General features: G+C 35.4%; 1 pseudogene; it reads right to left on the reverse strand.

The window, feature by feature from the left end:
• Positions 1 to 4,183: 4,183 nt before the first annotated feature.
• LOC123454664 lies at positions 4,184 to 4,650 on the reverse strand (annotated as a pseudogene).
• Between the last annotated feature and the right edge of the window lie 6,255 nt (positions 4,651 to 10,905).

A 10,905-nucleotide genomic window follows, 5' to 3' on the forward strand; every position in this document is an offset into this window, starting at 1 on the left:
GTCAATAATGTTGATTACTTACCATAAGCACTGTAAATGCTATTCTAATATAGGTTATTTGCAATTTGACATCCTCATCTGTATGCATTATTTTGCTAGGAAAATTAAATGAAACCCCTGATTTAGAATCTGAAACACTTAGAAGTAATGATCCTGTTTACTGATTGACTGAAGTTGTGGTTTTTAAGCACTACTTAATAGAGGAAACAAAAAGCAATGTTCAAATAAAATGGAAGCATTCAAGTTACTTTAGAAAGCATTCACAGTCAAGAAATAATAGACTTTTATCTTATTTTTCTCCATTTATGCCTTAATGCAGTTTATCCAACATTGGTACTTATCTCAATATTCACCATTGCTTGAGATGGATGATTGCTCCAAACTTAAATTTAACAAATCCTCTCAGTAATTCTAAGATTGTAGAACATCATTCACACAAACCTAGCCTTCTGTCATGCATTTGCCTATGCTACATTAGTAAAATAGACTCCTAAAAGGTGTTTAATAAATACATTTTATCTCTTTTTTTAAACAAATATTTAATTTATTTATTTGCAAGGAGAAACTGGGCACAGCAGACACATGTGTGTGCCACCTTGAGCATCTGGCTTTATGTGGGTACTTGGGAATCAAATCTTGGCTGTTATTTTTTAAGGGTAAACATCTTAACCATTGAGACATCTCTCCAGCCCAATAAACACATTTTAAAAGGGTTAGTTTTATTTATAATATAGTTATAGTATCCCAAGTTTTATGCACTTGACAATACAGGAAAAATCAACCATACATCTTTCTGAATTTAGGATAATACTGGAATGTTTGTGAATATTTGCAAACACAGTAAAAATGTCTTTTCTGTCTTGGTTAGTATCTCCAGCTAGCTTGAAATAGTAGAGAAATTTTATGTATTTCTTTGGGCTTAGGATGTCCCCAATTAGACAAGTATATCAAACAACTGGATTTGTAATACTAATAAAGGTACAGTAAACTCAAAATATAATAACAACTATTTATAGAGGCAATATTTCTTTGGTGGTGTTTTATTAATTTGGGTATCAATTTCGATATTTTATTTCTTTTAAAAACAGTAAATTTAGTCTATTAAGGAAATATGAATAAAATTCACAAATATTTCAATAGTAGCAAAAAATAAGTAGATACTCCCCAGGGTGACATTTTTGTAGTAAAGTAAGTGGTTTTAACTCATAGCAATCTTTTAGAAAGCATGAGCATTCCTCTTAATTAGGAAGGCTGATTAAAGTTAAAAAAAGAACAGCAAAGGTAGAAGGGTGGAGTGCTCCCTAAGTCAAGATATGATTGAAGTTGTCATTGAAATTTCTTTGTAAAATTTCTGCATGTGTATGTGCATGTAAAATCTGGCTTTAATATCTAATCTGTGACATCAAGAAAATACATGCATAGGATAAATAATTCAAGCCTCTCTAAAGTAAATAATGCAAAAGATTAATGGTAAATTAGAGCATACTTGGTACAAACCCACAAAAAATTGTAGCATGTTTTCATTTTTTAAATGGTCAAGAAAACAAATTTTTCCAAAAGTAACTCACGACTTTTTTTGACAAACATTTCAGATGTTTAGAAAACTATATTAAGACATGCTCAGTTGATGATAAAAACCATTTCCTTTAAAGCTACTAAACAACAACAATACAAATGTAGACAGTAACCACTGCACTTTAGGCTTTGACATGGAAATGCCTGTAAGGGTTCTGGATTATGTTAAGTACTTAAAGTTGATCAACACCCTAGCCATGATAAGGAGATTAAGTGCTGCTTAAACTCCTATTAGTAGAATTCAAACCTGTGATCTGGCAAGACAGGGGCTCTAATCAAGTGCTCTTGTTTGTCCTTCATTGGTTCACTATCAGATACAATCAATCACCAGGTTTTTCTGATCCCAATACACAGCTCCTTAAATTTGAATGTTCATCACTTAATTTTGGAAGTATTTGTCGTTGTTGGATATATGGGTTCCATTTATTTGTGCTTAGGTGAGATTGTAGCTTTGAATTGTAAGAAGAAATCCTAAACTAGAAGATATCTGTAAAGATTAACTGATTTCTCTCTTTCCCAACAATTAGCAACAATGGACTGTTTAGTAGAGATCAATTGGAATTGGAGAACTGAGAAAGGGCAATAAACAAATTAGTGGTTCTTTCGTGGAAGTCTCAAACCTGCTGGTGTACAGAGCCTGTTATTTAATTTACAAGCTTGTATATGTTGTAAATTGTCCAATACAAGTGTCACTAGGCCATTAAACAGAAGACACAGGAAAAGAACATGTACTGGTCTTTGTCTTACAAAACAGACAACATGGAATTAGAACAACTGGAAAATATAATCTTTTTCAAGTGATCCACAAGTTTATCAGTGTGACAGGACAAGAAAATAAAGTCAGGTCTACTCAATCCTTATAATTAAAAAAATAGGTTGTGGAAATTTCATAAAATTTTTTTTCTGACTCCAGGATCTTTTGATTTTTGTGAAACGTGGAAACAAGATAGTAATACATTTCAAATTATTTTACTATTTTAGGTATTTAAATTTTTATGAAAAATTATTTATTTATTTTAGAAGATATAGAAAAGTGAGAGTGAGCATGACCATGCCAAGGCCTTCTGCTACTGTTAACAAACTCTAGACGCATGTACCACTTTGTGAATCTGGCTTTATGTGGGTCTTGGGCAAGTTCCTTAGCTATTGAGCAATACATACATACATACATATATATATATATATATATATGAATTGGTTTTGCCTTGGGTTTAACAAAACGGACCACACATAAGAACATGCCATGAAGGAGTATCTAAAGTTTCACCTTCATTTTAAGCATATTTTGACTGCCTTGCTTTGAGCTTTGTATTTTCAAGTGCTTAATGTTAAATTCACAGGACATTAAAAAGGCAGAGAATTAATCAGTTTTTCAGGGTGCAAAATACCATTATTTAATCATCAATCTGCTTAAAGTATATTCAATTTAATTAATTAATTAATTAGAGAAATCAGTCTAAATCTTGTATTTCCATCCACCATTAAAACTGGTAAAAATACCCATCAGATATGTGTTAGTCAGGGAAAAGTAGCTCTTACAGGAACAGTGTGTGTATTCTAATCTTAAAACAAAAGGAACTTTTAACATTTCTGAAGAATGCATGTGGGAACATTTTGTAACATGTTGTGTGGTCCAGAAACCATAAAAAAACCCTCTTATCGTCTAAAATAAAAAATAAATCTAATGATGAAAATTCATTGTATATAAGATTGAAAATATACCTTATAAGTTGGAGAAAAAAATCATATGTTTGATAAATGAAGGGCTAATGCTTTGATTAAAAACACATCAAAGTTAAATAAAACATTCATAAGGCACTTGGGAATAAATGAATTTCACAATACCAAAGTTCACAAAATGTAAAGATATATTAAAGAGAAAAAGAGAAATGGGAATGGTTCACTAATATCCAATATATAGAAGCAAAATAGCAATGGACTCTGCTTTTGTTTTTACCTTATTGTCTCCAAATGACTTTAATTTTTTTTTTTTTTTTTACAAGATGGGATCCTGCTATAGCTTAGACTGACATGGAATTCACTAAGTAGTCTCAGTGTGGCTTCAAATTCATGATGCTCCTCCTATCTGGGCCTCCTGAGTGCTGGAATTAAAGACATGCACCACCACACCTTGCTTCCAAATAGCATATTTTAGCTATGAGGAAATTATGAAACATAGAGAAAAGCTAAACATATTTTACCACTGTGCAAATAAGCTTGGTAGTATGTAATAAAATATTTAGAATGTACATATTTCTTTCCTTATAGCAAAATATGCCAAAAGTGGAATCAACACATATAAATAAAAGATGTTATTTATGCAGTAACATAAATAATAGCAAAAATTGGAAACAATCAAAACTCTGTCACTGATAGGATGAAGTACATTTACCTTGTATATACCCAATGCACTTTTATGCAGCTGTTAAAAACAATGGCACAGATCTGTATTTTTTAATAGAACTGTATCTTTGACATTTCATTGTAGAATATGAAAGTACTCATTGAAGAATGAATAATCATCAATATACCTGTCTTTTTCTTTCATGTACATTATACACTATAAGTCATCTATACTTATTTGTATATATAAATGTTCACCAGGATATTAGTTATAGGATATCTTATATTTTTCTAGTAACTGTTTTGAAAATGAGCCATATATTTTATTTGTTCTTTCCTTGAATTTTAAATACTCTTCAAGAGTATCCTTGGCCCAAGACTCTTTACCCTACTCCTCAGTGACTACACAACTACCACCAACCACTTGACAGGGATTTCCTTTCTAAGCCAGCTTTGCAGAGGTCTGCCCATTAACCTAGCTTTTTGTCATCCACCTTAGTAAGTTTAATTTGGTGCTCAGCAGAAGGTCTCCACCAATTCACACACATTGGCTCTTCACAATGGGATGCAAGCCCACAAAGATGGACTTGGCACTTAACTAAAGCTCTTGCACCTCTAAGAATTCCAGAATTCCAGGGGGTAGACCATGGGGGTGAGGGTGGCCTTCAGCATTTCTTGTAAATCAGTGACACGGTCCATGATGCCTCCTGCAGCAATGACTTCCTCAGCCATGGTGTGGATTACGGTGATGCTCACTCTTGAAAGCACCTGAGCCTCCTGCCTTGGCACATTGGTGACAGGGAAAGAGCTCCAGTGATTTTTGTTTTCTTTTGTGTGTGTGTGTGGGCGGGATGGATGAACAAATATAACAGTTGTTGTTTACCCATAACTTTACAAAAGAACTTATCATTATTTACTTTCCATAAAAAATCAGCCTACACAAGTCCCTCATAATAGGAGAAAAAGATGATGACATCAAATTAAAAGAGACTAATGGAGAAAGGGAGGGGTTATGATAGAGAATAGAGTTATGAAGGGGCAAGCAGGGGAGGAGAGGAAAATACCATGGTTTGTTGTCTGTAAGTATAGAAGTTGTCAACAAAAAATACATATATATTTTAAAAAATCAGCTTTACTGTGGTAAACTTGAGGATCTTTATTTTTAATGGAACCTATCACTAAAACAAGCCTCTCTTATTTGCTGAACTCTATTCCATTCACTTGAAATTCCTCCTTCTACTAGCCAGAGGATTCATTTAAGGACATTCATTCTTAGCAATAATTTTGAGAGAGGATGGGGTTCAGTGCTTACCCTAGTTAGATCCAGCATCCTGAGAATTCCATCACCAGCAGTAAACAAGAGAGAGAGAGAGAGAGAGAGAGAGAGAGAGAGAGAGAGGAGAGGGAGGGAGAGAACTTGAATTTGTACTTCATCTTGTCAAAGCTTCAAGATACACTCCTAGAAATATATCTATAATCTTTATAATAAAATGACAAAATGCTAAAAAAATAAGCAAAATGAGAGTGCTAGATTAAAATACAACATTTCCTAGAATTTAAAAAATATATATTTTATTTACTTATTTATTTGAAAGAGAGAGAGAAAGTGGGCACACCAGGGCCTCCAACCACTGCAAACACCAGATGCATGAGCCCCCTTATGCTTCTGGCTTACGTGGGTCCTGGAGAGTAGAGCTGGGATCCTTTGGCTTTGCAGGCAAATGCCTTAACTGCTAAGCCATCTCTCCAGCCCATTTCTTGGAATTTTGCTTCTGTGTTACAGACAGTAAAACCTGAGATGACACTTTTCTTCTATAAGTCACATACAATGAGCCATCTCTGATTTCCAGCAAGTTTCACTCTACCCTATGCTTTTATTTCCCCAGGAGATCTTAACCAAACTAACACTCATGGATGTGAGAAATGACTTGGTGATGGAAACAATCCTCTAGAAGAGGGGCTCAAATCCCATTCTCCAACTTGCAAGGCAGGTTTTTCTTCTTCTTCTTTTTTTTTTTTTTTACTGTGTCTTTCCCCCCCTCATCTAATATGCAGACTTGCTGTTTATTGAGATGTAAGTTTTGTTTGTCAAATGAGTATCAGCACAACTAGGAGCCACAATAAAGTTGAAAACAGTTGTCATGGGAATAGACAGAAAGTATATATATCTACAGTTTGCAATATAGATTTTTTTTTTTTTTTTACTACAGCAGAATAGAGTAAGTAGTAAAAAGTAATTTAAAAAGAAAGAGGAGAAATTTCTATGCTCCTGATTGCTATGTCTGGAGGGAAAATACCGACTGGATGGCAGCATGGAAGAGAAGGCTGTTGTGACCACCAGAGGTCTCAGTGATTACGAGCGACTGGTCTTTACATGCTGTTGGGATGGTTGGTTCATAGGAAGCAGGAAAATGGCTGTGTGGGAGTAAGTGAACAGAGAACAGCACTTTGCTTTGCTTGATATATGCTTTACTCTGTCAGTGTGGCCAGTCGTTTGATTACATTAGCCATTTACATTTATTTCATTTATATTTATCCAAAACTATTAACATGGTTTCTATGACTATTTATAGAGTTCAAGGGAAAAATCAAACTACAAATTGAAATGAACCTGTTTAAACTGTTGATGAACAACCATTGGCCATGTTGGCAAACATGAAAGGTACTCATGAAGGACTGAACATGGTATTTCCCCAAACTCACATGGGGAAATCTAATCTCTAATATGATGATTTTTATAGGTGGTGCCTTTGGGGGTAATTAGGTCATGAAGGTGCATCCCTCATAATTAAATCAGTGCCTTTTTAGGATAAGTATAGAAAGCTAGCTGGTTCTTCCCTTTATCTGGGTGTACAAAGAGAATTTGGCAGTCTTTAGCTGGTCATGTGATCTAGAGCATCTAGCCTCTAGAAGTGATTGCTTATAAGCTTCCTAGTCTATAGTCTAGGGTCTTGGTATAGTGTCTTGAATAGACAAAGATGACACTTCTTTTCCCTTTCCTTTTCCTCTTCTGTTTTTCCTTCTTACAAGAGGAATAATCATGACAGTAGTACTAAAGAAATACATTCCTTTGAAAAAGAAACTGAAATTCTTTTTCCATTTAAAAATAAATACAGGGAGGCTGGGGAGATAGTTCAAATGGGTCAAGTACTTGCTGTTCATGTGTCGAGACCTGGGATTGTATCTTGAGAACTCATGAATTAAATTCACATTGGTATCATCCAAGTGTCTGTAATTCCATCCTACTATGGCGTGGTGGGGGGCAGAGGCAGGAAAATTCTCATCACTCCAGGGACCAGAAAACCTAGTGTATGCAGCAGAGAACAGCAAAGAAACCCTGCTTCAAACTAGATGGAAGATGAGGACTGACCCCCAATGCTGTCCTCAGACCTCTTCATTCTCAGTATGGCATGTCTACACACACACAAACACACACACACTCACATGGGAGGGGAAAGAGAGAGAGAAAGAGAGAGAGGGAGGGAGAGAACCGGAGAGGAGAGGAGGAGAGGTGGAGAAGAAGAGAATAAACATAATGTATTTAATCACATCTATTTTAGAGAGGACTTTTTCCATATAAAATAGTGATTTGACCAAATAAATATTTTACTTGGTAGAGTTCAAATAGCTTAAGAAGGAATTTGGAAAGCAAATACTTGCTTTATTGAGACATGTTTTGAGTGGAAATAAAAGATTTTGATCATTGTAGCAAAAGGCTTTGTTGCTGTGGAAGCACGATAAACAGTCCGTTGCTGCTAACGACTTATTCTACAACCCCTGGGAAGTGTTCTTACATGCCAGGAATGCTTAATCAGTAGAGACTGAGCAGACTTGGTACCTATTGGATAGGTGGGAAATAAACAAATGCTAAAAACATAGTAATTTTCAAAAAACTTTCTAATCCATCCTGACCATTCTTTTTTGACAGTGACTAAAACCTGATAAAATCCTGTTTTATGAATAAAACACTGATGATAGTAGGGCTTCATTTCATTGTTTTGATTTTTAGGGACTTCATAGATAGTCCTGTTTACTTGCTAAATTGTGAAGATTTTTTTGAATACTTTGATCTTATGAAGAGACACCTAGTTAGAGATCTGAAATTATTTGATCAGTTTATGATTCATATTTACAAAGAAAGCTATGTAAGTATTTAGTCACATAATTGTACATAAAGTAGTTGGTCTTAGATTGAACTATAAATGTTATAACTCTATCTTTCAATGGAGACATTAACACTGGTTAATGAGGTCAAGAGAATTCACCTGGTGTGACTATACTAATGTATCAGGATTGATTGTTCTTCTGTTTTAATTCTTACTGCATGATTAGACTTTGTTTAGTCAATTCACATTTATTATTATATTTATTTTAACTAAAAAATAACAAATATCAACAATGAAGCAAGGAAGAGTAATTCATTTTACTATCTTCCTCCTAACAAAAGAACAACTAGTAAAAACAATCTAGTAATAATCTTTCTGTGTTTATCTGTGAAGTTGTTTTAAACTTCTTGGTTATGTTTCAAAGACACATTTATTCTTTGGGAAAATCCATTATTTTTAAGAGTAATGTAAATTCCAACTCCAGGAAATGTTTATATTACATAAAGAGATATCCAAGTGACTGTAAATTTATTTCTTCTAGATCAAATGAGACACAAGCAACTGTTTGCCTCAAGCTGAAAAAAATTTCTGCCTGTCACTTTATAGATTCCCATGATGTTAGAAGAGGAACTTTCCTTCCACACCCGATCCCAGCCCAGGGAAGGCCAAGGTCAGCCCTTGTAAGCTACCCAATCTCATTTTGAATCTTGGTCATACCACAAACTGATAGTCTTGTCTGACTAGTAGAACCTAATAACCACCTAACATATTTCTGAGCTTAGGAACCCCTCAGTGTTATCCAGGTAAACCTGAATGATGTTTTCCTTGAGGAAATAGAAGAGAGTACTGTGGACTCAGTACTGAGGATGTCAAGGAGGCTTTTCAAACACTGCGTTCTGAGGCTCAATGTAAGTCCATGCTATCAGTCTGCAGAAGATACCAGAATTGTCCAGGATGGAAGGACATTCAGGAGGTTCTTGAAGGCCCACCTTTCTATAAGCATTCAATTCCTAAAGTCCTCTCCAGCCAGACACTACTGAGTCTATTGAAAGTGTCACTTAGATCTCAAACCAACCCTGGATTGACTTTATGGATAAAGGATAGGCTTCATTATTAGAAACGTAGTTTCTGAACCATCTTCTAACAATGTCCTTAGAATATGTGTAGGCATTTAAATGAAAATTATCACAGAAGGTTACATGTGAGATTTTCTCAGATATTCTGAAAAAAAGTAGTAGTTGCTACCTCAGTCTTCTTTATTGACTTCCCAAACTGCGTTCAAAATACTGTGCTGTGTACTTCGGTGAGGGTCCACTGAAAGTCCATATGCCAGAGGGATTCCCAGCCATCAAGGAGGCACAAGGATAAGTCAATTTAAATATATGAAATAGCTATATGCTGCCCAATACTGAGCTGGGTAAATCTCACAACTTGGTCAATCCTGAACCCTAAAGAAAAGGGACGAAACATATCTAAGGTTAAAAAAGAAGTTTATTCTATACAATAGTGATAAACATGAACAAAATCACACGATGTTTAAGGAAAAAAATACTTGACCTTATCAAACCTTTCTTAGCATAATGTCATGTCAGGGCTTTTTATGAAAATTATTTTATTTATCTATTTGAGAGAGAGAGGGAGAGAATTATGGAGAGAGAGATAGAAGAGAATGGGTGTGCCAGGGCCTCCAGCGACTGCAAATGAACTCCAGATGCATGTGCCCCCCTTGTGCATCTGGCTTACATGGGTCCTGGGGAATTGAACCTGTTTCCTTTGGCTTTGCAGGTGAGTACCTTAACTGCTAAGCCATCTCTCCAGCCTTCATGTTAGAGATTTTATAAATGGATAGCCTTTTCTTGTTAGCAGTAACTTTGGGTCTTACACTGAGACTGAGTTTGCCTGTGTAAGTCCTATCTGCTGATCTCGTCTTTGGGGAACTTTATTTTTGGCAACATGTGTTACCTTGCTGAGCCTCAAGAAAGGCAAGTGGCCTGTAAGAAGTCTAGAAGGGTCACTGCAGCAAAGATTTGGAGTCTTGTGTAGGGAACGTGGAGAGACTGTTCAGTTTCACTTATCACTGAGCTGGTATTAGTCAAAATAGCCAGGCTGGAAGAAGTCTCCTCTGACAAGTCATTGGATTTGGAACTCTTCGATATTTTAGAATGGAAATGATGCATAATTACATTTCACACATATTCCTCTGTTTTAAATCGAAGAATGTGGGTTTTGAAGACGCATCACTTGCATTTTTATAGCCATCCTATCATAAGCTAACAAAGTCACCAGAGATGAGAACTCTTTCCTTCCATTTTTTTTTCACAACTTCTGTTAATACAAGCACAAAGTCTATTGAACTGGCTTTTTTTTTTTTTTTTTTTTTTTGCCATGGTAGGAACAGCAATAGACCTTACATGGTCAACTTTGAGCCTGACCTATTTTAACATTGCCAAAATGGTACAGATGTTAAATCATCAGATCTGGAAAATGTCAAGCTTCGTCCGCATGCAGACGGGACAGTGTGCTGTGACAGCACTGGATGTTATTATCCTGAATTTGCACCCTGAAAGGGTTATGTCAACGTAGACACTGTTATCTGGGACACAGAAAATCTTTTTCGTGTGTTCTGATACATGATAATGGACCACCCAGCAATGCTTACTGAGGGAAATATCAAAATTGGGGCAGAGGGAGTGTGGAACAAGTACTCGTAAACATTGTGATCCTGTGAGTCTGGCGTTCATTCTGACATGACCAAGTATATAGTCATTCTGATCACATTTTAGATTTAGATCTCATTTACATAATGTATAAACATGCAGAAGAAAACATCTCAGAGGGCAAATATGCACACCAAGAATAAAAGAAAAGAAGCCATAAAAAT

Source organism: Jaculus jaculus, chromosome 14 (genome assembly GCF_020740685.1).
Source record: "Jaculus jaculus isolate mJacJac1 chromosome 14, mJacJac1.mat.Y.cur, whole genome shotgun sequence".
In the NCBI taxonomy this organism is placed as follows: Eukaryota; Metazoa; Chordata; class Mammalia; order Rodentia; family Dipodidae; genus Jaculus; species Jaculus jaculus.